Source organism: Pinus tabuliformis, chromosome J (genome assembly GCF_031772625.1).
Source record: "Pinus tabuliformis cultivar Carrire ecotype Pingquan chromosome J, CPIR1, whole genome shotgun sequence".
NCBI lineage: Eukaryota > Viridiplantae > Streptophyta > Pinopsida > Pinales > Pinaceae > Pinus > Pinus tabuliformis.
The window spans coordinates 340,130,917-340,158,074 of record NC_142295.1 but is presented as its reverse complement, the minus strand read 5'-3'; the positions used below and the strand labels follow the sequence as shown (position 1 = coordinate 340,158,074).

The window sequence follows — 27,158 nt, the reverse complement described above, 5'->3', positions numbered from 1 at the left end:
AGCTCAATAAGTACCCCAGGCCCCCAAGAGCTCCCAGAGCTCAATGCTCAACCAGGACCCTCATAGTAGGGTCTATCCATGACTCCCAGTCTCTCCCCGAAGAAATATAATCTTGACCTTACCAAGAGGATGACAGTAATATGCTCATCCAACCAATAAAGATGGAGCTTGGTAGCTCTCCAATATACCATATCAAAATAATGCGGTACCCAATACTTAGAGCTGTCGTGGAACATGGATTCCCTGAAAAATGAACCCCACTCAAAAATATCACAATATACAACGGTGGTTACTAGTACATGCTCAAATGGCTCATTGAAGAGCTTCCTCAACCAATTGGCTTCATAATAAGCCATACTTGCTCCTATATACATCCAACCTCAATAGTGCTTCCAGAGCAACCAAATCAAGAGATACAACATTGAATGTGCTTTTCCATCCATCACACTGCCAACCGAGCCAGTATCAGAATATCCAATATATGAGGCTTTATCCATAGATCGACTCAGAGTCTTCATAGCTAGGCATATGACTGATACAGTGTTTATCAAGAATACCAGGGATCCCACAAGATATACATAAGCAAACTTGTAGCGTTTCCAACTCATCAGACCTTTAACTGTAGGAAATAGTGCAACATGGCTAGGTCTTTCATCTTTACTTTAAAGGTCAACTCCCTCTTACATTGATAAACAAGAGGGTAATCAAACATAATCAATAGCTGCATCTGTACAATCAACATGGCTTGTCCATAACTCCCTCTGAATATAGGGAAAGTGACCATGCCAAAGCATAATCACCGAGCCATCTGTAACCTGACCCTTTTCCTTAGGTCCATGTGACAAAGTCATCAACCATAATTTGCTGCCATGACTTGTCTTTGTCAACAAACATTAGGCAGGAAGAGTCATCGGGATATACTACTGGGTGTTCTTAAGCCTTGCTTGATGAGCTTCTTATGAGAGAGACTTTCCATAAGGCACCTGCAACAGCAAACTTCTAAGAAGCTTACCTCAGAACAGAAAGAAAGCTTTGTAGAATAATCATGGTCCTTCTTCAACCAAAATGAAGAAATAGCTGCGTTATCCTCCTTTGCTAGATGATGATGACCAATGAATTAAATTACCTAGTCCATGATATCTAGGCATCCATATTCATAAGTCTGTCTTTCATAAGATCTTGGCTTAATGCATCAAGGAGCTCAATAACATAATCAGGATGTCAAGATCAGGGTCCTCACAGTTCCATCTACTTATCATGCTTGTCAAGACATAGGATTTGATATGTTTTCATGTTGATAAGGGTTGTTATAAGGAATATCTCCAAAAGTGCCATTCACTTTTTCTCCTAGCTGCCAGACTTCCAAGGATACTCAAGGGTACCAATACAAAGGTGTTGCATAAACTTCCATTCCTCCAGCTGCTAGATAAATATGTAAATGTTTGCTTCCATACACCATCATTTCTCCTTCGATTATTGCTACAATTCACTACATCAAATACCACCATCATTGCTTTAAATGACTATTGTTGTTGCTCCTCCATTCCTCCTGCACTTCTCTTTTTAAAAACATTTTGTTGATTGCTTAACTCATCAAGTTCTTATAGACATTAAAGTCAAAGATACTGTCTTATTGATTATTGTCATGAACACTCCCAGTGGAGCCTCTAGTGTCTCTAAACTTAAAGGCTTTGGTCTAGAATTATATATTAATCAAAAGCATTTGAAACAACTTTCCTACTATACTCTGTTCTGTATGCGTTAATGATAATTACACCTCAAGTGTAATGATCCTTTTTGTACTTGAAGCATCTTGCTATCAATAGTACATCACAAGGATTAGGCTGGTTGATGCTTTTAGGATCCCTTCAGGTTGATGGTCTTGATCTACAAACCACTCATTCAATACCATGCTAGCGAACTCTAGAAGATCTCTGTGCTAGCGAAACAGTGTGATCTTCAGAACTTCCTTACTGCAGGTATTCTTCAGTTAGATCCACAGGTGGACTATCATGAAAACTTTAGGATTACTGTCATACAAATGGTTACTATCACAATGGTGATGTGTCAAATTGATAGTCTTAAGAAATTGCTGTAGGGAAATGATGAATTTTCTCTTGCCTTACTACTGTGAAAGAATGCTTGACCTGTTGTAGTAACACTGCAAATATTGATGAAGTCCTGTCAGCTATAATATTGCAACTATCCTTTAAGTCTCTTTACTATAAAGGCCATATCAGGGATACATATATAGTCATTGAGATGAGCCTTCAATTTTTCCTTCTACCAAAAGTGCACTATAACTTTCTTTAGGAATTGTTTATTCAAGTTTCAAGAGAATGACTTCAACATGTCTCTTACTTTTCTGTAGGCAGATAATCACTTTCCATGCTGCTTCTCAATAAGAAATTCTGCAATGAAGGCCAAGCTTGGAGAATGCCTTTCAGTGGCCTGAACCTTCAAGTTCTTTTCCGAATCAGTGCCCTAAACTCTTTGCTACCCAGACAATACAGAAGAATTGTCACAGATCCTTCACAACTGCATAAGAATGATGTCATATATAGTCTTGCGTTGAACCTACAGAAGACGAGACTTAGCTTAAGAGACTTGTAACGATCCTTCAAGACCTGTAGAATATTCTTAGATCCAAACCCATAGAGATTAGACACAAACTTTGTTCTTCACCTTGCAGAATAGTTTCCCATAAACAAGAGAATTATGCTGTGTCTTAGGTCTTTAGGTCTGCAAAATAAAAATAAAAAACTTTGGTGTTCTGCAATTGATGCCCTAATTGGGGCTTGTCAATGAGACTTGTTTCTTCTACCTCAAGGATGACCATATCCCAATTGGACTGCTTGATATTTTTCAGCCTGGGATATACAAGAGGATGTCCTCAAAATACTTCGGTTCTTTACCAGCAAGAGAAAGGAATACACCTCAGCAAAATACAGGTCTGCAAAACATACAACTCCTTGGTCTAGAAGAAAAACAAAAGAAACTTTTTTTGTTGTGCGTTAGCATCCCAGGACCACAAATATTTAGAGATAATCAAATTCTCTGTCTTGGACCACTCACTTTGATCAAAATTCTCTGAAAGAATGCACTTGGATCTGGACTTGAAATAGGAACTTGGTTCTAGGTATGCTACTTTGAAACTGACCTTTTTTTCAGCCCTCTCTGAAACTCTGACAAACCATAGATCTGCAACCTCAACTGTGGCTATTTCCATACATATTCTTCAAGAGAAAGGAGCTCTAAATCAGACCTTATGGAGACTTGGTCTGGTATAAGGTTTCTTTGATTTCTGATTGAAAACAACAAATTCATCCTTTTCTGCTGTTGATCAACAAACTTCACTTAATGATGCTTTCTCTTTCACTCTTGCTTGGGCTTGTCCTCACCTGAGCTCTGATAGCACGTTGAGTTTAGGATGACATGTTCTTGATTAAGATAGATACTTAAAATTCTATATTAACCCATTTGTTAGTCCATTATACTTTCATTAGCATTGAATCATTATTACATTGATAGAAACTTAAGAAAGAACACATGATCGAATACAAGCCAAGACAAGAGAACACAATAATTGGCACAAGCCAGGGAAAAACCCCAAGACGGGGAAAACCCTTGATCAAATACTCTTATTATCAATATCAAATGTTCAACAGAGAAAGAGAGAAAGAGAGTACAATCAATGTCAAGGTTGACTTGTCAATATGATGACTAGAACCACTGATCATGTGCCAATATATAGGCCAGACAAGTTTGCAATTCTATCCTCAAATAATAGCAGAGAAGTTCTGCCCTAACTAGTATTCAATGCTGCAACTCAATAGGTTCCAAAATGAGTTCCAAAATGAGCTGGGTCCTGGTTTGCTATAAACGGATTCCTTTACTGAGTATAAAGAGGCCAAGACAGTCCCAAATTGAGCAGTGAAGCCTGGTCAAAGAGTTGACGAGTTCTGAGGTTGAAGATCTACAATTAGGGTTTGTAGATTAGCCCAGATCATGAGACACTTGCTGCGATCCTTCCTTAGGCAAACTTGATCTAAGCTTCTGTGTTACAAACAACCTCCATCAAGGTTTCATGTCTACTTGTACTACGGCCTGTTCTTCTCCTTAGAACAACCTTTCAGCCCCCCTGTCCAAGACTCACAAATCCTGCAACCCTCCTGAAATGATTACAAGAAGATGCATCCTTCAATAGAGGAGAAATATCACCAAAATTCTCTGCCCTGACCTGCGGCTGCCATACTGCTTCAAGATCGAACCTATGGAAGGAAGAACACACCGAAAACATACCCAATAATTGTCCTCCTAGCTCCTTCAAGCTGCGGCTTCCTCAAATATATATTAGAGCCCTTGAGTTGTGTCGAATGAGGTTGAAAGGCACCTCTTTATATAGAATTCAATGGGGTTGAAGAGACGTGACTTTTGGGCTTATTGAGCCGACATATAGGTGAGGCTGACCTTGATGATTTTATATGGTAGAAACATAAATTCAAAAACACACTTTTCCTTAACTAAATTTGATGAATTTTAGGTCGATTTTGGTCCTCTCGGAAAGAGGAATTCAATGCCATAATTATCTTCTTCAAGAGACCTGCCCAAAGTGGAATTTGGCCCTAGTTGCCAATTTTAACAAAATTTCAACAGTTAAAATTGTGAAGAAGATGACCATTACTTTGGCTCCATGCAACATCACTTGCAAGCAGAGAAAGCCCTTCCATGATTCAAATCAATCCCCGAGATTCAATTAGAATACCCTTTATTACATATTCACATCCTACATGTTTAGCGAAACAGGCAAGTTTGTATTTGTCTAGTCTTTCTTTACTAGGCATATATTTCAGTCAGCATGGTTAACATGCACACCATGTACTCGATTACATCCTGAAATTCAATGGCATTAAATCTGCACAAATAAAACAAATTGAAAGACATCAAACTTCTAACAACCACAATTTTGTAATATGGTGTACCTTCAAGGTCCACAACCACTCATTTCATCAGGACTGGCAAGTCCCATACAATGGGAAAGCGAGCAGAAGTTGAAACTTTTATTTAATTAATCCATATAGGTCAACTGATGGAGGGTCACTAACAATGAGAGCCAAGGTATATATTCTCTCTTGTATATCTTAGCAAGGGGTCATAACTTTATAACTCTTTGTGAAGATTAATTATTGTAACCAACACTATTACTAATATAACTACCACTTCTTTTATCTGAGTTTTTAGTTGGGACTGTGAAGATGTTTTAATCTAACTTGTTTCGAGTTAACATTTCACTCATCATCAAAGAAGTGAACTCTTCAAGAAAAATGTGTCAGATTAAATATTTTTACACAGTTCATACCAAAACTCAATAGTGTTAACCTAAGAAAGCCTCCACTTGACTTCGACTTGATTATTACCAAGGTACATCAACTATAAGATGGCAGATCAAAACCATTTCTGGAGCATCTCTCATAATCTTTTGCATTATTCTAGCACTTAACATTTGCTTGTTGAATGATTTGTTTGTGTGGATGCATGTTAGGATATTTTACAAGATGTTATTGTTATCACTATGGAAGTTCTTAAAAAATGAAATGCTTTTAGAATTGAGATTCCTTTGGTACTTCCAATTCTGGAATGGTGGCATTTGACACTTATACATCTTCTTTAAAATATCTTGGGCATGGAGCTTCAAATATGTTATTGTCAAATATCTACTTGACCTCAAGGAAGAAATTTTAGTACCATATAACTTGTTTTTTGCATGATAACAAGCATCCTAACAAACTTTGCTTTCTCTAGAACTTATAAACTGTCTAGACACAAGCACCTTTTCAGGTTTGGCAATGAAGCAGGTGTGATGCCCCATAGTTTAAATTTAAAATTGTTAGAATGATACCCACAGACAATCAAAAAATACATTTAAATCATAATGAATAACCAATTTTCTACCAATACCCTATCCATTTCCATTGTGAAAGGCAGGTTCCACTTCCAAACCGAAGAATAACACTCCATCCTCAGTCCACATTGGCACTAAAATCAGCTTTTATAACATACAGGTCCATTGTATTCAATGACCAGATACATTCTCACACTAAAAAATAAAAACTTGAAGAAAAGTGACAATCTGAAATCAAAACTTCAGTAAGTTAGTTGCTTTATTACATTTTATGAGAAGAAAAGTGACAATCTGAAATCAAAACTTTAGTAACTTAGATGCTTCATTACATTTTATGAGAAGAAAATTGACAATCTGAAATCAAAACTTCAGCAAGTTAGATGATTTATTACATTTTATGAGAAGAAAAGTGACAATATGAAATCAAAACTTCAGTAAGTTAGATGCTTTATTACATTTTATGAGAAATAATTCTTTGTAGTTACCCAGTTTGTTTGGGGTACAAATTCTTTAAATGGTGTTTCATGTAATTTATTTGAATCTTGTTGGATTGTGATCAAAGAAATTTATAATTTGTACCTTGGTTTTACAGTTTTTGGGATTCCTCTATAGAGATTTACGACAAAGCTTGGTGGACCTAGATGCTCTTTTCAACATCTTAAGGTAAGTTTCTTTGATAAACCCTAGGATACATGTTGATCTTTAGTTTTGCAAGACTTCAGAAATGCCATTAGCTTTATGTGTGACCTAATTAGTTATATTTTTTGCATGTGCATGTTGGAGTGTACATCTAAACCAATTTAATCATTTTACTTAAAAATTTGTTCAGAATATTAACAAACCATAGTATGACACTTATAATCAATTATGCAAAAATTCCAAGCAAACATAAATAATTATATAACATATCACTAAAAAGAGATAGCAAGCATTTATGGAAGCCAAATTTGCACAATGTTTATTAGCTTTTCATTGGCATTGAGAATGTAAAGTCTATTTCTATGATTATTGAGAAGTAGGGAACTTTTATAAGTGAATATTTATTCACCTAGTGGATGAGTAACCGTCATGGTCTATAACTTTTACCATCTTTTCCCTATTACGATGTTTCAACAAAGCACACTTCAAGGGCCCCTACAAGCAAAATGTCCTAGGATTTTTAGGTCAATTTCACATGATTTGCTTGAGGGAAGTAGAGCCAAGTTCATGATATATTTTTTGGGCTTTTTATCGTTCAAACAGACTCTGATATCGAGTAAATTTTTCTGGTAAATTCTAGATTGCAGAATGAAACAAAATGGGGTAAAAAAGAGAAGAATTTTGGTTTTTTTTTTTTATTAACAAGGGAAGAAGACTAGTGCCTTGATCTGTTATGGGCACATTATAGCAAAATCTAGCCCCTATTCTAGTCAGCATATCATTTTGAAAATTTTAATAGATTTTGCAAGAATTCTTGTGTGTGGAAAATTAGGCATCAAGTCTTCCTATAGGATTGAATGTATCTACCATAGGATTCACATAGAGGAAATGCCATTGTGAAACATATAGAACCTGAAATAGTATGTTGTATGCAATTCAATTTTGTGCCTTGGAGATGCTTCACATACAGTGGGTTGGCTAATCAATCTGCAACCTGTCAATCATGTGATGCCATTCTTCTGTATGTGTTGAGTCTGTCATGTTGTACCTTTTGTTTATATCATGCATCTTGATGAGTTAGCAAAACATTTATTGTTAGGTTGTAGGTTTTTCCAGAGAATTTACCAGTGTTCATCTTCCAGAATGGTTGATGTTTTGAATCCTCAACTGGATTCATCTTCAGGATGAACACTGGAAAATTCTCCAGGAAACCTACAACCATTTATTCCATCCCACAGGAATCTTAAACCTATAATATATTGTTAATTAATCAAAATTATTGTGTTGTTTTGTGGTTCCAGTAATCAAAGAAATTGATGTGCTGTCTTTTGGGTTCTATTATTTGGATACGAGTCAAAAATATTGAACTCCCAAGAAAAGTTTATCGGTCAATTTCATGAGTGTTAATGCATCAGCGATGGTGATCCCATGGGGTGTTATATTCCTAATATACATGTATATTAACTTGGCAACATTGAAGTGCAAAATATTTAGCAAGAGTGCCTTTCAATATTTAGCACATTAAAAAAGTTTATGTGTTGTTTTTTGGGTTCCATTGTTACTGACGGTATACGAGTCAAAAATATTGAACTCCCAAGAGAGCAAGGTATATGAAAATGTTGTTCTTACATAAAATGTCTTTGAGGCAATCCAGCCTTGTTGTGAAAGACACTGCCTTTAAAATGGGCTATGATGAACTCAATGGAAAATGATATGCAAAGTACAAAGTATAGAACACATATGACCTTATTGGTTTGCTTTTGTTTTTATCAACATATAGAGCACACACGTCATAATCAAGTATAAGAAGATGGTATTAATAACTTGAGATTCAAGAAGAATGGAATTTTGCAATGAAGATAACTTGTTCTAAGCCATGACCATAGTGGCTTTATTTGACTCAAATGCTTCCTGAGTTGACAAAACCACAAAAGAGCTCTGTGCTAGGAAATTATGAGTTGGCTAAAGCTCCTCTTGGTAAGTAGTGAACTTAAGCTAGTGCTGGCAAGCATTATCAGCACACTGTTGTACTGATACTTGCTTTATTCAAATGCTTCTGCTTGAGTTTGTGTAATAGTATTAAGGCCTTGCAAAGAAAGACTTTGGTCATCCAGTAATAGTTTCTGTTGACCCAATGACAAAGTCACTATGTTGCCAATGTCATTTGTTTTATTTTGAATATTGTCTAATTGAGATGATATAGTGCTAGTCACTTCAGTGATTTGCTTTTATATATGTGAAGTTAATTTTCGAAGGTACCCTATGTCTTGTCCTAATCTTACATAGAACTTTTGAGGATCAACCATACTAGTATCCACAGTATTCTGCATATCAAACTATTGTTCTTGAAACTTAAATTGAGTGCCAATTATCTGATGAGATTGCTAAAAAAAATGGAATTGCACTGATCTCCAAAATTTGTCATTTTATCTTGTACAACCTTTCAATTTGATCTAGTAGTTCTGCTTGAGAATCAATAGAGTCTATGGAACTATTGTTTTCATTAGAGTGCTCCAACTAAGAATCTGGTTGTTTCTCTCTTTGATCCAATTTGTTCACTACCCGATTAGTGGATGACTTCAACTCATTCACAACCCTTTATGTATCTTTCTTGAATGCATTGCTTTGCAAATGATGGCACATAGCTCTCATACCATGTATGCAATAATCTAATCTCTAGAACACTGATTTGTGGAATATGATACTAGCAGAATAACAATAGTAAGTAGGGAGTACTCAACCTGATATGATAATCACAAGTAGAATAGAGATGAACTTTGCTTCTTACTGACTTGGTTCTAGAATTCTAACATACTTTAACAACAAGGTAAACAATGTAGGAAATTATATCATCGCTTCATCAACATTAGTATATATAAACCCTCAGTTCAAGTAGAGACAAATCCAGTTAATAAACAAAACCAAGAATTTGTATTAAGTTTTATTTTGTTTCACTGTTGAGAAGATATTAATTTCATTTAATAGTTGATCTACTCCATGAGAACTCCCAAAATGGATCCCTTTTATAGCAACAAGGTGACCATCAGTAAGCCTCCCAACATATATAGTCCCACAAGCACTATGTCCACACTTTTTTTTGTAGTAGCAAAGATTTTAGTGGCCTTCTCCAACATCTTATAAGAGAATAGATCAAGTTTGAATTCTTCAGAGTGCATAGGTAGAAGGCTTGTAAGTTGGCTTCCTCCCTGGACTGTCTAATTCAAAAACTAGATTATTTATGTTGTCTGTGTAAAGCAAGTGCAATAAGACTTGCTGCCACAAGTGTTGCCGAAGCCACAAGCCCAACTGCAAGGACTATTCTCTTTGTTGCATTGTGATCTCTTCGACAATCCTTATCGTGTGCCTTCTCACCATGATTTTTGCATACTCTTATGTATCCAGTGCCTTGACAAAACTCATCTCCTTGATAGCCATCTTTAGAAGCACACCTCACATTATTAGTTACATCTACCGCATGTTGATAGACCACATTGGGGTCATAGTGAACATCATCAAAAAGTGCCCATAACACCCAATTCCCACTTAGCCCACACTTTGCATCCAAACGGGTCAATATGGGTGTGAGTATCCAACTAATGAAACTCTGGCACTGCAACTAGGAGAAGTGAGCAAAGTCATCATCTCCATGGTGCCATATTGTCTCATTCAGAAGGGGATAGCAAAATGTCCTATCAAACATGCACTGCTCATTGCAGCTCTGCATATAAGGAATATTGCACTTCAACAGACAATCTGGAGTGTTCTTGCAGTCAAATAACTGGAGAAAGTTGCTGACAGAAATTGCATAATTCTTCATGCCTTTGACACTGAAGCCCTTGAGGTTTTTAGGATAGGAAGATTGGAGAGGATTGATGATGATCCCATCTAATGAGAAACTTATAGTAAAGGTTGTTCACTTAAATCCTTATAGTGTTGTTATAGCATTGCAATTTGAATCCATCCAGCTGACAATGCCTTGAATTGATATAGAAAGGATATGGAATTGAGGCATTCTCGCAGCTTTCACTGCATTTCCTTGTGCCCTGGACTATGTTAGAAAACACTCTAATCGAGAAGACCTAAGGCAGCCATGAACCCAAAAAGGCTAGAATAACAACATAGGAAAGGCTAATACTCATTTGTCTTGAAAGTTACCACATCATTTTAAGGCATGCTAAGACAATATAAACTTCCTAGAATAACAAAGAAAATACCCATGTATGTTTTGTATATCCACTTGGTTTTGAAGCCTGCTATGGGAAGATTTAGCACCTAATATGATGGTAGCGTTCATCTTATGCTCATTACCTACTCTAAACTTCCCCTTTCAGCTTCACTACTTCATTCGATTGCAAAGTCTACAATGGTCCATATCAAATCAACCCAAAGTAGGACAATCATGGCTCAAAATATATATGCATTCAATTTCTTTGTTCATACTTTTTTTTCTTGGTTCTCAACAAGACAAGAGGTTGAATAATTGCTTGGACACTGTAGTAGCCTATCTTTTATAGTGTGCTTGATTAGTACTTCATTGTATGTCCACAACCACCGAGTATATGTCATATATATTTACTCAGCCTACTACATATACATACTACATATCTATCCAAAAGCAAAAATGACATTTTGGACATGTGGGTTCGCACTTCTTGCATTTGGGTCATGAAGACATGGCTAGTGCTTCATTGTCGAATCTCGACAACTATTGCGTATACATTCTAGTCTACAATATACACATTGGGTATATCACCAAATCCTTGAAATGCAATATTTTTGCATGCGGACCAACAGTCCTATATTTCAGTCACCCATTCACAATATAAAATATCAGGGAACCACCACTTTGATATGAGTGCCAGAATTCAAGTGCCAGTCTAATAATATGTTTGTTTGCACCAAAACCAAGAAGTAGTTACACTGAGGAAGATGGAATTCAAGTCCATATCTCTGTAATTAGTGCAATAAAACATTTATTTTGCATAGATTTTTACCAATTTGCCAAATCTTGCAATGCTTTGACAATAGCCCTGAAAAAAATACATTATAGACCCGAAGAGGGGGTCTTCGTTTTTGTCAATATAGAAATATTACCAACTTGGTGAAAATTTTCTTTGAAAAAGCTGGAAGAGACCACAATGATTTTTGATCTTCATAAAAATTCCTGGCTACTGCTATGTGCCAAATTGTAAATTGATAAGATGTGACAATCGTATGACCTCTTAAGTGGATATTTAATAAGAACAGAGCTATGTTTGAGCTTTGAGCAGTTTGAAATAAAATTGAATGTCTGAATATAGAGGCATTTGGTGCTACTTATGCAACTGATCCACCCTTTGTTAAACTTGGGGAGCAAACTTGAGAGGGAGACCATTTGTACTACCTTAACGCATATTCTTAGTGGAATTTTAACAAACACTTCCCTTGCAAACTCTAATCTCTCACTAGGAATACCACTTCCATTGCAAACTCATATGCGGGTGTTGTCATTGGCAGGTTGCAGGTTCAAACCCCACACCAGCTAGCTTTCGCCAGATTGCATGGCCCACCAGTTCGATGTGCATGGTAGTCTTCAAGTCAGGTGGCTTCCCATTTTGACTTGAGTTCACTTCTGATAGTGTGTACATTGACTTGCCTGCCCTACTTCAAAGTTGCTAAATGGGCACATGAACTTAAAACACTAACAAAGGTGACCAATCTGTCTTCATTCTTGCCAAAAACATTTCTCTAAAAATATGTAGGGTTTTATCACCATACCCAACCTAGGCATATGTTGCCATCATTGCATTCCAAGAAAATACATTCCTTGTAGGCATTTGGTGTGCACTCTCTAAGGTGCCAAACTTGTAATGATTGATGTCCATGAAATGACATCTCACATAACCATTTTATCAAATAGAAGGTGTGCATCATCTATACTCCAATACATTTAGTATACATGTCTGCAAGGGAACTCCCGAAAAAGACATCCAATTCAAGTTCACTTATGATTATCAAGCCATGTAGATGTCTTCCTTGCTCAATGGAGTGTAAGGTAACAAGCATTGAGGGCACTATTGAAGGTAATATAATTCAGCCTCATGCTAGACCTATGCATTTCACGAAGCTGTTGGAGGGATTCCTCACTATACCCATGTTGGGTGTAGATCCCAATCAATGTACTCCAAGAGACCAAATCCCTCTCAGGAATCATATCAAACAATTACCTTGCACACTCTAACCTACTGCATCGGGCATATCCAACAACCAAAGAATTCCATGTGAAAACATTAGGCATGCAGATATGATCAAACACTTGGATTGCATCCTCCTTTCTATCACACTTAACATACATTTCAATAAGAGCAAGCTCTCGAAAGGCATTTGATTCAAATCCCACGTTGATTACCTTATCTTGAACTTGCACACCACACTGCGGACACATCAAGTTGGCACATGGATTTAGACCACTTGTCAATGTAAATTGGTCTGGCCTTAAACTTGCAAGCTTCATCTAAAAGTAAAGCTTCAGAGTCTCCTTATTGTGGCCTTGCTGGGAAAAAGCTAAAATGATTGCATTCCAAGACACAAAATCCCAATCAAGCATTTTGTCGATGAGTTTAGCTGCATCTTCAACATTTCCCCTTGGACAGCTCGGGGTGGAGATATTTTTTTGGATTCCTGGTTGTTTTCGTTCTTGAGAAACCTCCTTATGCCCTGGAATCTAGCTCGGGGGTGATTGGGCAGCGAGAAATACCACAGTGCTGCCCAATCTATGGCTGGGTGGAAAAGCTTAGTCCCTAACTCAGTTGCCCATTTTATCTGAGATTAGTACTTCTTATGATTGAAATGCGCATTAAACTCTAGGTCGAATTCAAGGTATGAGGCATAATCTTTTATAAGGCAATATATCACTGATGATATTGCTTGATAGTGCATGAATTAATTTGATGGTTGTAAGAGTTCAATTACAAGCCTATGAGTTCATTCTTGAAGCATACACAGGTACAATTTGTGAGTTAGATATGCATTGTTTCTTGTCACCTTACAACCATTATCACTATGTGTTGATAATCATATCAACATTCTAATGCAATCAGTGATGGAAACTTGTAATTTATCCTTGTTTCTTTCTACCCTAACTATGATATGCAAATAGTTGCAACTACTATATATCTTGAGGTCTGCCAGAAAATGTAGATATGGTAGCAAACTTTTGGGTGTTGTTATCTTCAGTTCCGCAATTGGTATTTTTATTCGCTTTATCCAACATTGATTTTTGTTATCCAATGGTTTTACCTATGAGCCATTGACCATTGTAAGAATACATCTGGCGTAAAGAGCATTGAAAGGCTTACATGTAGCCTATAGGCTTAATTACACACAAAACACACACACATATATGTGTGTGTGTGTGTGTGTAGCACCCATAGACTTCATGATACCTAAAGGAATAAATACTCACATTGGTAACATAGATCTTTTTTGATGTGTGACTTGTAGTTTTACCTAGTGATTGAAATAAGGGAGCAAGATCTCCATCTACAAGAACTTTCACATAATATTTCTAACTCTAAACCTTGACAATTATTAAATTTTCCCTCATTGTAGAGGGTGTCGATGACAAGAAAGTGAATTATTTGGGAAGCTAAAGTCCCAAAAGTGTGGTTAACGCTATGTCCAAATTCTATAATTTTGCGCTTTGGTTTCTAAACTATCCTGCAAGGTAGATATCTTCTTTCATTCATTTCTATCTTCATTTTCATTTTTTGAATGTTGATGAAACTGGTTTGTCGCTAATAAACTGACTCAACTTGTAAAGCTCTATATACATCCAAAAGATAATGTGCACAACTGAGATTATAATATAATGAAATTCATTATCCCAATGATTCACGATTGTCACCATTATGAATATTTGAAAGGTCTTGAAAGTGTTACAATTGTTGGATTATTGAGCACTTAATACTTTTTCTGGCTGGTGACATCTTAAATTTAAATTTATCTTTTATGACTCTTTAAATGGAACAAGTGTCCTTAAAGTGAATTTGTAAGTTTTTCACCTTAACCAATTCTGAATGATTAATCATTCAGTTATGGACTTGAAGAAACAATGCCAACTGCTAATTGTCAAATTGTAGTATGTCACCTGTGAGATTTCCCGTTGAAGTTTGTTTAGCTTGAAAGTGTTTCATGCACCTTAATCTAAATGAAACTTATGTTACGTATAAGTGTACCTTCTTATGTGGTTGTTTGCTGGGCCCCCTTGACCTGTTGTAGTGAATTTATCCTCCTTAATCTTCGCTGCCACAAAGATATCTTTTTATTTTGATTGATGTGTCCCAAATGAGAGGGAATGATCCTCTACATATACAATTCAGTGGAGTTGAGGGGATGCGACTTTTGATCTTCTTATCGACATATAGTTGAGGCCGACCTAAATAATTTACATGAGAGAAACATAAATTCAAAATTCCACTTCTACTTATCCAAATTTGATGATCTTTAGATCGATTTTGGTCCTCTCGAAAAGAGGAATTCAATGCCACAATTATCTAGCCCCAAAGGAGTTGTTCAAAGTGGAATTTGGCCCTAGTTTCCATTTTTAACAAAAATAACCATCAATATTTTTTTCTAGCATTTTAGGTTGAATTCACAATAGTATGCTAAAAAGTGTCATTTCAATGTCTGGAAATTAGGATATATAAATGTGAGATATATGCTCTACATCTTTGGGTTATCTCATTTTCAAATCTAAGCTTTTTTAGGCCACATGTTAATTGTTTGAACTTTGAACTTTGAAGAAATTTCTGAATGGACTTCATAAATACTCGAATGAATGGACTTCGTAAGGAAATGGTACCATAAATTGTGTTAATTCAAAGATTTGACTTCCATATTTTCACAAAATACAATGTCCTCAATAAATACTTATATGTATAGATACTTATGTTTAGGATTATATATGTGTTGGAGCGGTTCATTTATGTTTTACTATAATTCTGATGTTGACAAGCTTTAGCGGACTTTTTTCATCAATTGCTCATAGAATATGAAAAAGGAAATGATTGTCAAAATGTGGCAAAAATTACATTTCTCCTGATCTCTTTTTTTATTGTTCATGACAAGATAATCATGTTGCAGGAATGAGTTATCCTACAATCTGTTTCAATTTGTGGATTTTTTTTTCCTCTCATTTTTTTACAAGGATGTAGATTTCATTTCCATGTTGATGGTTTTTGCATGTATCTTATCTAGCCCCAAATGATGGTAATGGAGTGGATCTTGAGAAGTAGTCGTGGACACAGACTCTATCAGTGGTTAATGTTACAATACCACTTCCACCTGATATCAGAAAAAGTTTAATGGTCTGTGACATAAAGAAGAGTCATTTAACGACATGGTTGAAGGGGCAACCTCATGTCTTAGTTGTAAGTCATTTATTTTCATTTTTTAGCTGTAAGTCATCTATTTGATTTTGAGCTTTATCAGATCAATTATTTCACTAATCCAATATGCATGGCCTGTATTTCTCACTCGATGTTAGTTACTTGACATGGTTGATATAACATTCAATTTTAGGCCACTTTTATTTTAAGTCACAGATTTTATTGATTAAAAGGATGTTCATATTTTAATTGGTTTACTTGGAGTTTGATTTAATTTTTTTCGTAAATTCCACGTGGATGTTATTTTTTCAGGGTGAGCTTTTTGCACTAGTAAGGTCAGATGAGTCATAGAACATAGGTATACAACAAGCGCATCTTTGGCCTTTGTTGTGTATTTGTTATTCTTTATATCATTGATGGATGGTTATTGATTGATGTAAAACAAAGGATGGGAAGGTCTTGCCAATTCTCTTGACAAAACAAAATCAAATGGAGTGGTAGAATTGTGTTTTAAAGGGTGAGCTAGAAATCAATACTTGAAAGGTAGAACTTGAGAATAGAAAGCTATCTGATCTGGATCTAGAGACACAACAAACCTTGGAAAAAAAATGATGGTATTGATGAGTCTTCCCTGCAAATAAGCTCTAATTGTTAGACCACTGCCCAAATTTCAGTTATCTACAATGGCAATAGTGACTCTAGCTTTATTTGTACGAATAGCGACTTTGGCCATTGTCCTGTTCATTTCCTATGAATGATTTTTATTTTCAAACTCCAACTAGTTTGTTGTTAAACTAATTAAAGCTTTGATGACAAACATATAGTTTTCAAAGCTCTTTTCTAAATCTATTTTCTTGAGAAAATTTTTCTTTTTACTTTAGGTACTGTAGATTGCTACCACGTGACATATGCTATGATATAATTGCTTGGATAAATAGACAGAAGTGTTGTACAATGTAGTCTTTTTTAAATCTAAAGAAACATAATTTCCAAATATAAAGTTTATTAATTAAGAACATCTTTTAGACTTCTTAGCTAAGTTATGATTATATTCCGGTAGGGGATTTTGTGTACGCTGATATTGTGTTGTCTCTTTGGTTTCTGTCAGATAACAATGGTTAATAAGGAATGCCTTCTAGAGCAGCAGGCACACATCTTATTCTACTATTGACATGGATCTCCATGGTTTTCAGGCATGGCAACAAAAACGCAGATGTCAGTGGGATCTCCAAAGTCCATGTTGGATGAATTTAATACTAGTGATGATTTTGATTCCTTGTTAGATAAAGAATATCACATGTCGAATTCAAATAAATAGAAGTAGCTCAGGAATGAAGATGAAGCTATTTCTTTCTGTCCAAGTCAATTTTTTTATTTGTTGGTTGTTGTTGTGTTTTGGGTGTGGACTTGTGAAATTGCATGTTGGTTTATGTGAAGGGGGAATTTATAGATATATATATATATATATATATATATATATATATATATATATATATATATATATATATATATATATATATATATATAGATATATATATATATATATATATATATAGATATCTCGTTCATGGTTTCTGGAAATCCATGTTACATTTGCACATAAGTTTAGATATCATTCAGATATCTAAACACCCAACAACAACAACATTGAGATTTTTATTTCACTCAACCTATAACATATTGCATCAGTCTTCATCAATGCTCTTCTTCCATATGCTATCCACTTATGACATTTCCTTTGAAATATTTGGTGAATTTGCTAGTTATAGGTCATTTATAGGTTATAAATGTCTTCAGAGTTTCACTTCTAATTGAGTATTCAACTTCACATATTGATTCTCTTATACGTAACTATTTTTCCTTCCATCTACATTTCATAACTTCCATAACCATTAGGTAGGGACCTGCAATTTCGATGCTTCTTTGCTTGTTTAGTAAAATATTTATGAGACTTTAATTTATTGAAAGTTGTAGAATTTACAATTTATGAAGTTTCAAGGTCTAATTTTTAAAAGTCTAATTCTTTAAAGGGTGCTAGCTCAATGGAAGAGCATCTGCTTTACAAGCAGGAGGTTGGTGGTTTGATTCCATCGTGCCCTGATATCCATATGGAATGACGACGATCAGTTTTTGGTGACGGAGGCTCTTTTGCCCATCACTAATGAGCTTATGGTGACATTTTTCGACCCTCACCAAAATATGAAATGGTGACGGTCAACAAACGCCACCATATACGCATCAGTAGTGACGACCATGAAAGGTCCATAACCATAAATCGTTATTGTTGATATGAAATGGTGACAGTCACTGTCCGTCATTATAGTCATTATTCGTGATGGACCTTGAATGTCACCACAACACCTATACTTTTGGCAATGCGACGTTTGGTGACGGTCAATGAACGTCACCATATATATGCACAAATAGTGACAGCCATGAAAGATCCATCATAATAAATCGTTGTAGTTCATATGAAATGGTGATGGTCACTATCCGTCATTATAATCAATATTCGTGACAGACCTTGAATGTCACCATAACGCCTATACTTTTGGCGACACCACCTTTGGTGACATTCAGTTTTTGGTGACTGAGGCTATGGTCTGTCACCATTTCTCATATGAAATGGTGACGGTCGCTATCCGTCATTATAAATCATTATTGGTGACAGACTTTGAATGTCACCACAACACCTATATTTTTGGCGACGCCACCTTTGGTGACGTTCAATTTTTGGTGACAAAGACTCTTTTGACCGTCACCAATGAGCTTATGGTGACATTTTTTGCCCCTCACCAATGTCATTTTTTCTTGTAGTGATCATTAGTTTTTCATACTATATCTAAGATATAATTGTCTTAGAAGTGGGACCTATGATTACAAAGAACTAATAAAGCTCAACTGCAAAGCTTATCTGTAATACTTGGATGACTATAAGACTTTGGGGTTTGGTTAGTAATAACTAATTTTTGACTGGTTCATCATTTGGCGTGATCATAAAAATCCTCCTACCTACAAGGAAGGAGAGCCCTTTAAATTTATAAAAGGTTTCTTTGCTTGAGCATAAAACTGTTAAAGATTGATGAAATCTTATGTAATGAGTGATTTGAAATTTCTTTTATGCTTGGTGTTAATTTAGCATCATTTTAATAAATCTGAGTTGAATTATTTTTGTTCAGTATTTATCTCATTAGCTCCATCGTTTTGTTTTTAAGGGTCCTTTGTATTGAGTCATCTACACAACCCTCCTCACTTCTTCAATACCTTACCTTGCTTGCATGAGAATATGAAAAACCTCAGACATGGGGGAGTGGTTGTTGGGATTGTTTTTAGCATCTTCATTTCGCTTTCTTCAGCTTCCTTCAGCATATCAGATTGGCACTCATCAACTCCGACTATTCTAGATCATTTAGGATCTTCAGCCTTACTTTTCCTCATTTTTTGACACTTCCACTGCAATTTCAAAATTCCTGTACTAGTGCGTTGTTTGTAGTTTTTCTAGTAGAACAAATTCAGATGCAGCATCAGTATCACTCAACAACTACTCCATCTTGACCTTTAGGACATGTTACAAGGAGCAGCCTAGAGGATTCCAATTTGAAGACTATGCATCAGGGCATCTTATTAAAATTTCATCCGGTATTGGAAAGAAGTTTCCTGAATGCATTCGGTACTAAAAAACTATGTTCATCTAGTACTAGAAAGGAGTTTCATGTGTGCATCTGGTACTGCAAAACAATTTTCATACGGTACTGAAAATATTTGTCTGTGGTACAGTAATGGAGGAATGAGATCAATATTTTATTTTCTGCTATTAAGATTCATATTAATCATGTGATGAATATATAATTACCCTCATGAAATTTTATTACCATCACTTGTTAAGCCCCTATCCTAATCCTAAAGTACTTACCTTCATTCCCTGGTTGTTCCAAGAAAAAATCCTTTTTAATATGATTAAGTGGGATAATTATGGGTGTGATTGGATGAATGCCAATCATAATATGAGAAAATGAATTCTAAAATCGAGCCTCTATGGGTCGTTTAAACAATGATGTTACCACCATTTCATAACCATAAAGTTGAATGATGGCAACGAATGATTACCAGAACATTGATATGGACTGTCTCGTACTGTTGTACTCGACCACATTCTATTCATCATGTTTAAACATTTATTTGCATGAAGTGCGATATCATCAACGAGAATGATTTCTAAATCAGCTTCGCATACAACGTATCACCATCATCCCATATGATCTCGCCTAGTAATTATGGAAACAATGTGATCGTTGCCATTCCCTTTTGAATTATAAATGCTCCTCTGGATTGCTTCACCATCCAGATGAGCATTATTTCTCTCTTTCATAACCATTTGCCCTTTCATTCCACTCCTCCATCTAGCGTCAGTTCCAGTACTCTGCTAGTTCTGGTACTCTGCTATTTCCGGTACTTCGCCACTTCCGGTACTCTGCTATTTCTGTTACCCTACTACTTCTGATACTCAACCCTCTTTACGATTTATCCCTAAGAATTTTCTAAGACCCGTGCTTAAAGCTGGCATGGAGGTAGATATGCACGAAACAATGTTCCAGTTTTATCAAGAAACAAATGAATATTAGTTGTGCAGAGAAAAATTCGAGCACTTAGATGGCTGGATTCCATTTCTAGAGAAGTTTAAAGGATACCATGAGGGTGTTTCTCACGCCTTCACTCAAAGTTATGATGGTGAATATTTTCAACTAGGAGGTCTGCAGTTAGAGATCACATAAGCTACTATAGAGGAAGCTACAAGATTATCGAGTGCAGGGGAGAAATACTTCAAGGGTGTAAATATTAACAAGGAGTTGTAAGAAGGCTCCATTTTTGAAATTTTGAAGAATGGTTTAATACTTTTTTTTGCATGAGGACATGCAATGACTAAGGCATGGGGGAATGTTGATTCCCATTTTTTATGCCTTTCATACCCCATATTTTCCTCTATTTTTTACCAAATTTACCTCGAAACCTACTCACCACTTCCCTACCTTCAAAAACATGACTTTTAGCATCCTTGTGTATATATGAGGTAATTTATATTTAAAGCTTGATTTTTATGTTTTATTGTAGTAGAAATAGAATTATTTGATTTCTTATACTCTCTGATTAATTGGATTGGCTCACATAGATGTGCTCCTGCTCATCCAGTACTAGTGCAATGATCTGGTACTCGTGCTCCTATTCATCTGGTACTAGTGCAACAATCTGGTACCCGTGCTCCTACTCGTCTGGTACCAACATTAGAAATCTGGTACTCGGGTTCTCATATGGTACCCATGTATTTACTGATCAGATGCCCGTGTTTTTATCCACCGTGTACCTGTGTTCACCATACTCGTGCACCCATCTAGCACCAACAACAACACGTGTAATTCTGGTACCCATGTTCCAGCACCTGCATGATTTTGGTACCTGTGTTCCTGCACTGACTGTATTATTCCAGTACCAGACCCTACTTTCCAGGTTCGATGGTTGAGAAAATTGTCTTCGATGAGGCCAAGGAAATTGTTGATCAAAAACATCATTTTATTACAACAAATCGAGATATGCTTCCTCCTCATGCAGTGCGTGTGATGAGGATGATGTTGAATATGTAAAAGAGCTAAACTGTAATATTTGGTATGATTTGTTACTATTTTATTAAGCCTTTATGTAATGCCATTTATCTATAAGAGAAGGCTTGTAGAAGATATTCAGAGATTGGAGATTAGAGAGAGATTAGAGAAATATAGAGAAATAGAATTTTAACTTTACTGTTATGCTAGAGACTTGATTTTGTAATATTTCTTTGAAATCAATAATATGAGTAGCAATTGATGAATTCGATGTGTTAATTAATTTCTTAGTTCTGTAAGTCTTCAAGCTTTCCTTGGTAGCTCGGAAAGGGCCCACCGAAGCCATCAAGGCAAGTTCTTATTCTAGTTATTATATGGTTTAGAAGTGTTTTAGAGTTTGATGCAATTCTAGTCTTGTTTTATGTAAGTAATTTCTGAGTGACAATTTATTAGTTTTATGAATGCAAACTTTATTTCTTAACCTGCACATTTATTTGTTGATTGTTATTTTAATGAACAGGGAAGCAAAGATCAAAGATCTCACCATTCACCTACATGTGTTGTTAGTTAAGACTCTTGTCATACATTTCCTGTACTAGAATGCACAATTTCTTTCAGGACTAGTCCCAGTTGCTTTGTTTAATGCTTGAATGGAGTGAATTGATTCTAGTGTAGTGTTTGAGATCAACTGCTACAGGAAAACAGAGTTGAATCCATATTTTCATTTCATGAGACTGTAAATGGACAGACTTGTTACCTGAGCAAGAACCATTAGATTACATTTCTTATTAAGATTTTATTTTTGAGTTTCGCTTTCAAATTGTGTGAGGAAGTTAGTATTGGTTTTTATCTAGGCTATACTCATCTGACATAGGAACTTACCTATTATCGGCACATATAATGTATCAGCTCTACTGCTTACGACTCCCTGGTTGAAAATTTAATATTGTGGCGATATATCATTCATATAATTGCCCCAACAATCACAATGGCCCTACTGTGCAGGGATGTAATTTTTGAATTCAGGCTTCTGTGATCCATAATATGTTTGAAAAAAAATCTTTCAATAAAACAACTAAGTAGGTTTTCTCTACATCTATTTATTTCGATGCCTAGATCGGGTTCCTCATCTTGTCCTGAAGATGAACCACACTAGTTGGTTCGAAACACGTCGATGAGATTTTCTCCTATGTGATTTTTACCGAAATATTTTTTGTCAAACATATTATGGATCGCAGAAGCCTGAATTCAAAAATTACATCCTTGGACAGTAGGGTCACTACGATTAAAGTTCATCATTTCGAGAGGGCACGTTTGCAGATCTCGAAGATGAAATCTGATCTAGTGTTCCTAAAAAGATGTAGGGACTCATATTATTAACGGTTCTTGAGTCAAACTAGCCGTTCTAATCTAATTTTTTCCAAAGAAAAAAAGCTGAGCTTTTTAAATTATATATAAAAAGACTCTTTTTTACAAATTGTTCAGGAGCCAAGCCAAGGCTCTATAGGACTAGCCATTCTAATCTAATTGCTAATTGTTATACAAAAATATTGTCACCATGATTATTTGCAGTCAGTATGAGTCTATCATCTCTTGTACTGTCCTCCTAAGCAAGTCTCAGACCTCAGCTCTTCAAGTCAGGCTTTGAAAATGAGAGAAAGACATTAAAAATCAATGTAACTCTGGTTCCGCACTTTCTCTCACTATCACCTGCGGTCCCGCACCTTCTGTGTACAAAAACTGCGGACCTGCCCGCTCTGTCCCTAACGGTGTAGGTGCGGACCCCTGTGAAAGTCAAAAGGCGCAAGTTTTATCTTAAAAAACTCACTTTGGGTTAATTCTAGAGGTTTCTAGAAGGAATTTTGACGTGGATTGTTCGCTTTGAGGTGGTTCATGCATCCCAAAAGAGAAGGAGCTAATCCCTTGATGAGAGGAGCTATCCCTTTGAAGGAGGGCTTTATCCCTTTGAAGGAGGACCTAGTAACCTCCCTCCATTGCACTATAAATACAGGCATTGGGCTGGTTGCTAAGGAGCTTAGAAGCTGAACATTTTTGAGGGTAAATGCTGGTGAAATCAAGACTTCCTAGTTGAGCTTAAGAGGAGATATCACATACCTTTTTGGCTTCATTGGGGAGTGAGTGAAACTTGTCAAAGTAGAGGAGACTTCTTGCTGGACCCTGGGAGGAGCTTGTACAGCGTCAAGGCAAAGGTTGTGAAGTTCTTCTTCTTTTGAATTAATACAATCAAACTCATTTTTCTCAACAAGTATCTCATGTTATTTGTTTCATGGACTCCTTGACTTTCATGTTAAATATGTTTTATGCAATTGGCTTTTCAGGTGCTATTTAATTTGTTTGCCTTGTTTGTCTTTGCAGATTCGCGACAAAGGAGCTCATTTGGATCGAAGAAGCGACGGCATCAACAAGCTTGCGTTGGACCTAAGGTAGGCCCTAAAAACACTTGTTTACCATTGTTTATCAAAGCATATTTAGAGAAAGATAGTGTCTGGTTGGTTTGCTTGTCATTAGGTCTTCTTTAGATTCTAGGAAGGTCTATCTTGTCCGCAAGATCAGCTTATTCCGTGTGACAAAATGGCGACTCCACTGGGGACTTGATTGTTTTCCTTGTTTTTACTTTGACCTGAGAAACTGTGTTTTTGTTTCTGTTTTTGGCTTGTTGTGTGGAAAATTGGGTAGAGTTTGTAGATCCAGGGTTATTTTTTGTTTTTCATAGCTTTGGGAGAGGACCACACCCTAGCCATTTGACACAGTGCGTACCTACCCGCAACTTGGCTTTTAGCACAGAGTGGGAACACACTTGTGTCAACTGTGGGCCTGCGGACCCTGTCAAAATTTTGAAAAACCCTAAGATTTCCTCTGTTAGTCAGCTTAGTTTTTGTTTAGAAATTGTTATCCATTGCCCAGACCTACATATAACTTGTCAGAAGCTTTCCTTAGGTTGATTTCTTTAGTGTTAGGGTTTTAAGTGAAATTCCTAGGAGTTTTGCTTGTTGGGTTTGTTTTTCATTTTGGTTGTGTAGTGGCTCTAAGCTTAGAAGCTGTAGGGACTTCAGATCACCTTAGTGTCTACCAGCCTTCTTATGAGTCTGACCATTTATGAAATCTCCCCTTGTTGAGGAATCCGTGTTGAGTTTTCTCTTTACAAAACTTCGAAAAGCTTGTGTTTGAGAGCTTGGATTTTCATTTTCAAAAAGAAAACAAAATGGTTGTTCTTGACTTATTTGTGATTCTGCATAAATTGGTCCTTAGCTTACATCTAGCTAAGTAAAACATCCTTAAAAAAGACTTTTAGTAGGCTTTGACTTCAAATAGGTTTTTATAATTTGTAGATCTCAAAGTTAGTCATTTTCATAGTTTTGAGTGTTTTATTAAAAAATATAAAAATCTCTTTTGGAAAAAGTTTTTTTTGTAGTGATTGAGTGCTTTGAAACGAAAAAGGGAAATTTTTGTGAAATAACTAGTTGTCTCATTTTCAGTGCATTAGAAAAGGACAAAAACTCTTCTTTTAATTTGTTGAATTGAGAAAGATTTGTGTTTACAAAGTATTTGCATTCTCAAACTCTTTCTTAGTTAGAAGTTCATCGAAGAGAAAAAGATTGTTTAAATCATCTTAGGTGCATTTTTAGTGATTTTGAGTCGAGTCTTCATACCACGAGTTTCATCTCCGCACCTTTGGACTTAAAAAAAAAACCACTAAAATTAACGCTTAAAGTAAAATTCACCTAGTAACGTTTTTATTTCTAGGGCTCTGATACACCAACTTAGCTTAGGATAGTGTCTTGGAGTAGGAGAGTAATTAACTCTCCAAGACAGTAAAAACAAACAAGTAGTTGTATCTTGTGGTAGGGAAGAAATCCAATTGTTGCATTTATGATCTGGGAAAGCTCCTCTTAAAGGAGAAGCACGAGATTGTGTCCGAACCAGTGTGGGAATCAATCCTTCCTCATTGGGAACGACGCCAGATATTCACGTATTAAAAACAGTAAACCTCGGATTAACCATTATCGAGGAGCCTGGGGTCACTTGTTGGTAAACCTTGGATTATGTCAAGGAGCCTTCAAGGAGATTGAGCTCGCTACTCTGCCCTTGCGTGCGTATCGGATCGTAGACTGTTCCCCCAGGTATATTTGTTTCAATTGGTAACCTTAGTGGCCATATTCTTTAGGACTCTTCCTGAGGTGACAGTGGTGGGAAGATCCCACTGTACCTGGAGGAGACGCCGGCTAGACTCACTTGGATTTTCTGGGGGGTTCACTTCACTCGAGACGGTTAAGTGGAAGAACTTGTGCCAGTCTATTCATTAAGTAGGTTGCCGGAGTAACTGATCCAACCGCCATTTCTGTATTGAACTCTGCGACGTTGGATTTCATCACCAACTAATGTTTTCAGTACGGAAAGTTACTGTTTGTGTGTGTATGATCTCCTAGATTATTTAGGCGTGTGATTCAAATTTGTTTGGTTCTTTAGAGACTTTAGGTGCTTTTCATTGAGATTTTACTTTGTTTGCGTGTGAAGTAGTTAAAAGTTTTCAACTGTGGTTGAATTACCAAGACAGTCCCGTAGGCTTCAGGGCCAGTCCCCTGAGTTTGTAAACGTGGCTGAGCTACTGAGGAAGTCCTGTAGACTTCGGGACCAACCTCCTGAGGAAGTACCGAGCCAGCTTGGAGGCTTGAAAGTCCTCGTAACTCCTAGAGATAGTAGAGTTGGGTCACCTGAAGAAGGAGAATCTTCTTTGATACATCCTGATTTTCAACCGTTAGTAGCAGATTATAATCCACAGTCAGTGTCTATTTCCGAAATTGCTGGTAGCTTTTCATCTACTAGTGATATAGGTGAAGAACCTGAAATATCCGATCCTGAAAGTGAATTTGCTGCTACTCCGACATCGGGGTTTGTTTCTCCAACTTCTAGTGGTCCTGGTTCACCTAGGGTAGAAAGAGTAATCACCCAAGATCTTCCTTCTGGACTTATTGCTATTGAAGAACTTGCTCCGGAAGAAGAAGTAGGCATCCCTATCCCTGAAAATCAACCTGTTATTGAGCTAAGGGAGCGTGAATCAATTTTTTACAGTCCACCTAGGAGCAGTTCTTGGTATCTTTCTTTGACTAATTTTTTAGAAAACTCAGGGTTAAGTTTTTCACCACCTCGTGCTCCTTATCACCCAACACCTAGAGGTTTTTATACTCCTGTAAATATGTCAGGACAGTCATCCATGTTTACTCAATCGCCCGAATCCTTTTTGTACGGCGGTCCTTCTGTTCCCTCCGGGTATCAGTCACTTTCTGGTACTTTTAAGGGAGCATCTCCTCAACCCATTGAGTAAGGGTTATTAACTAGAAACAATGGTACTAAGCCGTTGAGCGTAGAAGACATTCTTATGATGTCAGGTTCTATTCCCAATCCTCAACCTCAAGGTGGCTAGTTACCGCCTGGGGGCAACCTCAATTAACGCCTGGGGGGCAACCTCAAGGTACACAATTTGCATCTGGGGGGCAACCTCAAGGACAGTACATACCTATGGGACAGTATGTTCCTCAAGGTCAACCCCAGACTCAATATGTACCCCAAGGTCAACCCCAGTATCAGTATGTGCCTCAAGGGTATAAACCCCAAGGTCAATACTCGAACCAAGGT

General features: G+C 36.5%; 1 long non-coding RNA gene and 1 pseudogene across 2 annotated transcripts in view; one reads left to right on the top strand and one right to left on the bottom strand.

The window, feature by feature from the left end:
* Window positions 1-17,182, top strand: part of LOC149227129 (uncharacterized) — a 28,075-nt gene extending 10,893 nt beyond the window's left edge. The window contains exons 3-4 of one of the 2 annotated variants that reach the window (XR_016247112.1): window positions 6,495-6,565; window positions 17,018-17,182. This is a non-coding gene — a long non-coding RNA (uncharacterized LOC149227129). Of the gene's footprint in view, window positions 1-6,494; window positions 6,566-15,778; window positions 16,185-17,017 lie in introns of those variants that run through there. The other variant, XR_016247111.1, reaches the window with a different exon arrangement.
* Window positions 9,532-10,680, bottom strand: LOC149227130 (probably inactive receptor-like protein kinase At2g46850; annotated as a pseudogene).
* Window positions 17,183-27,158: the final 9,976 nt, after the last annotated feature.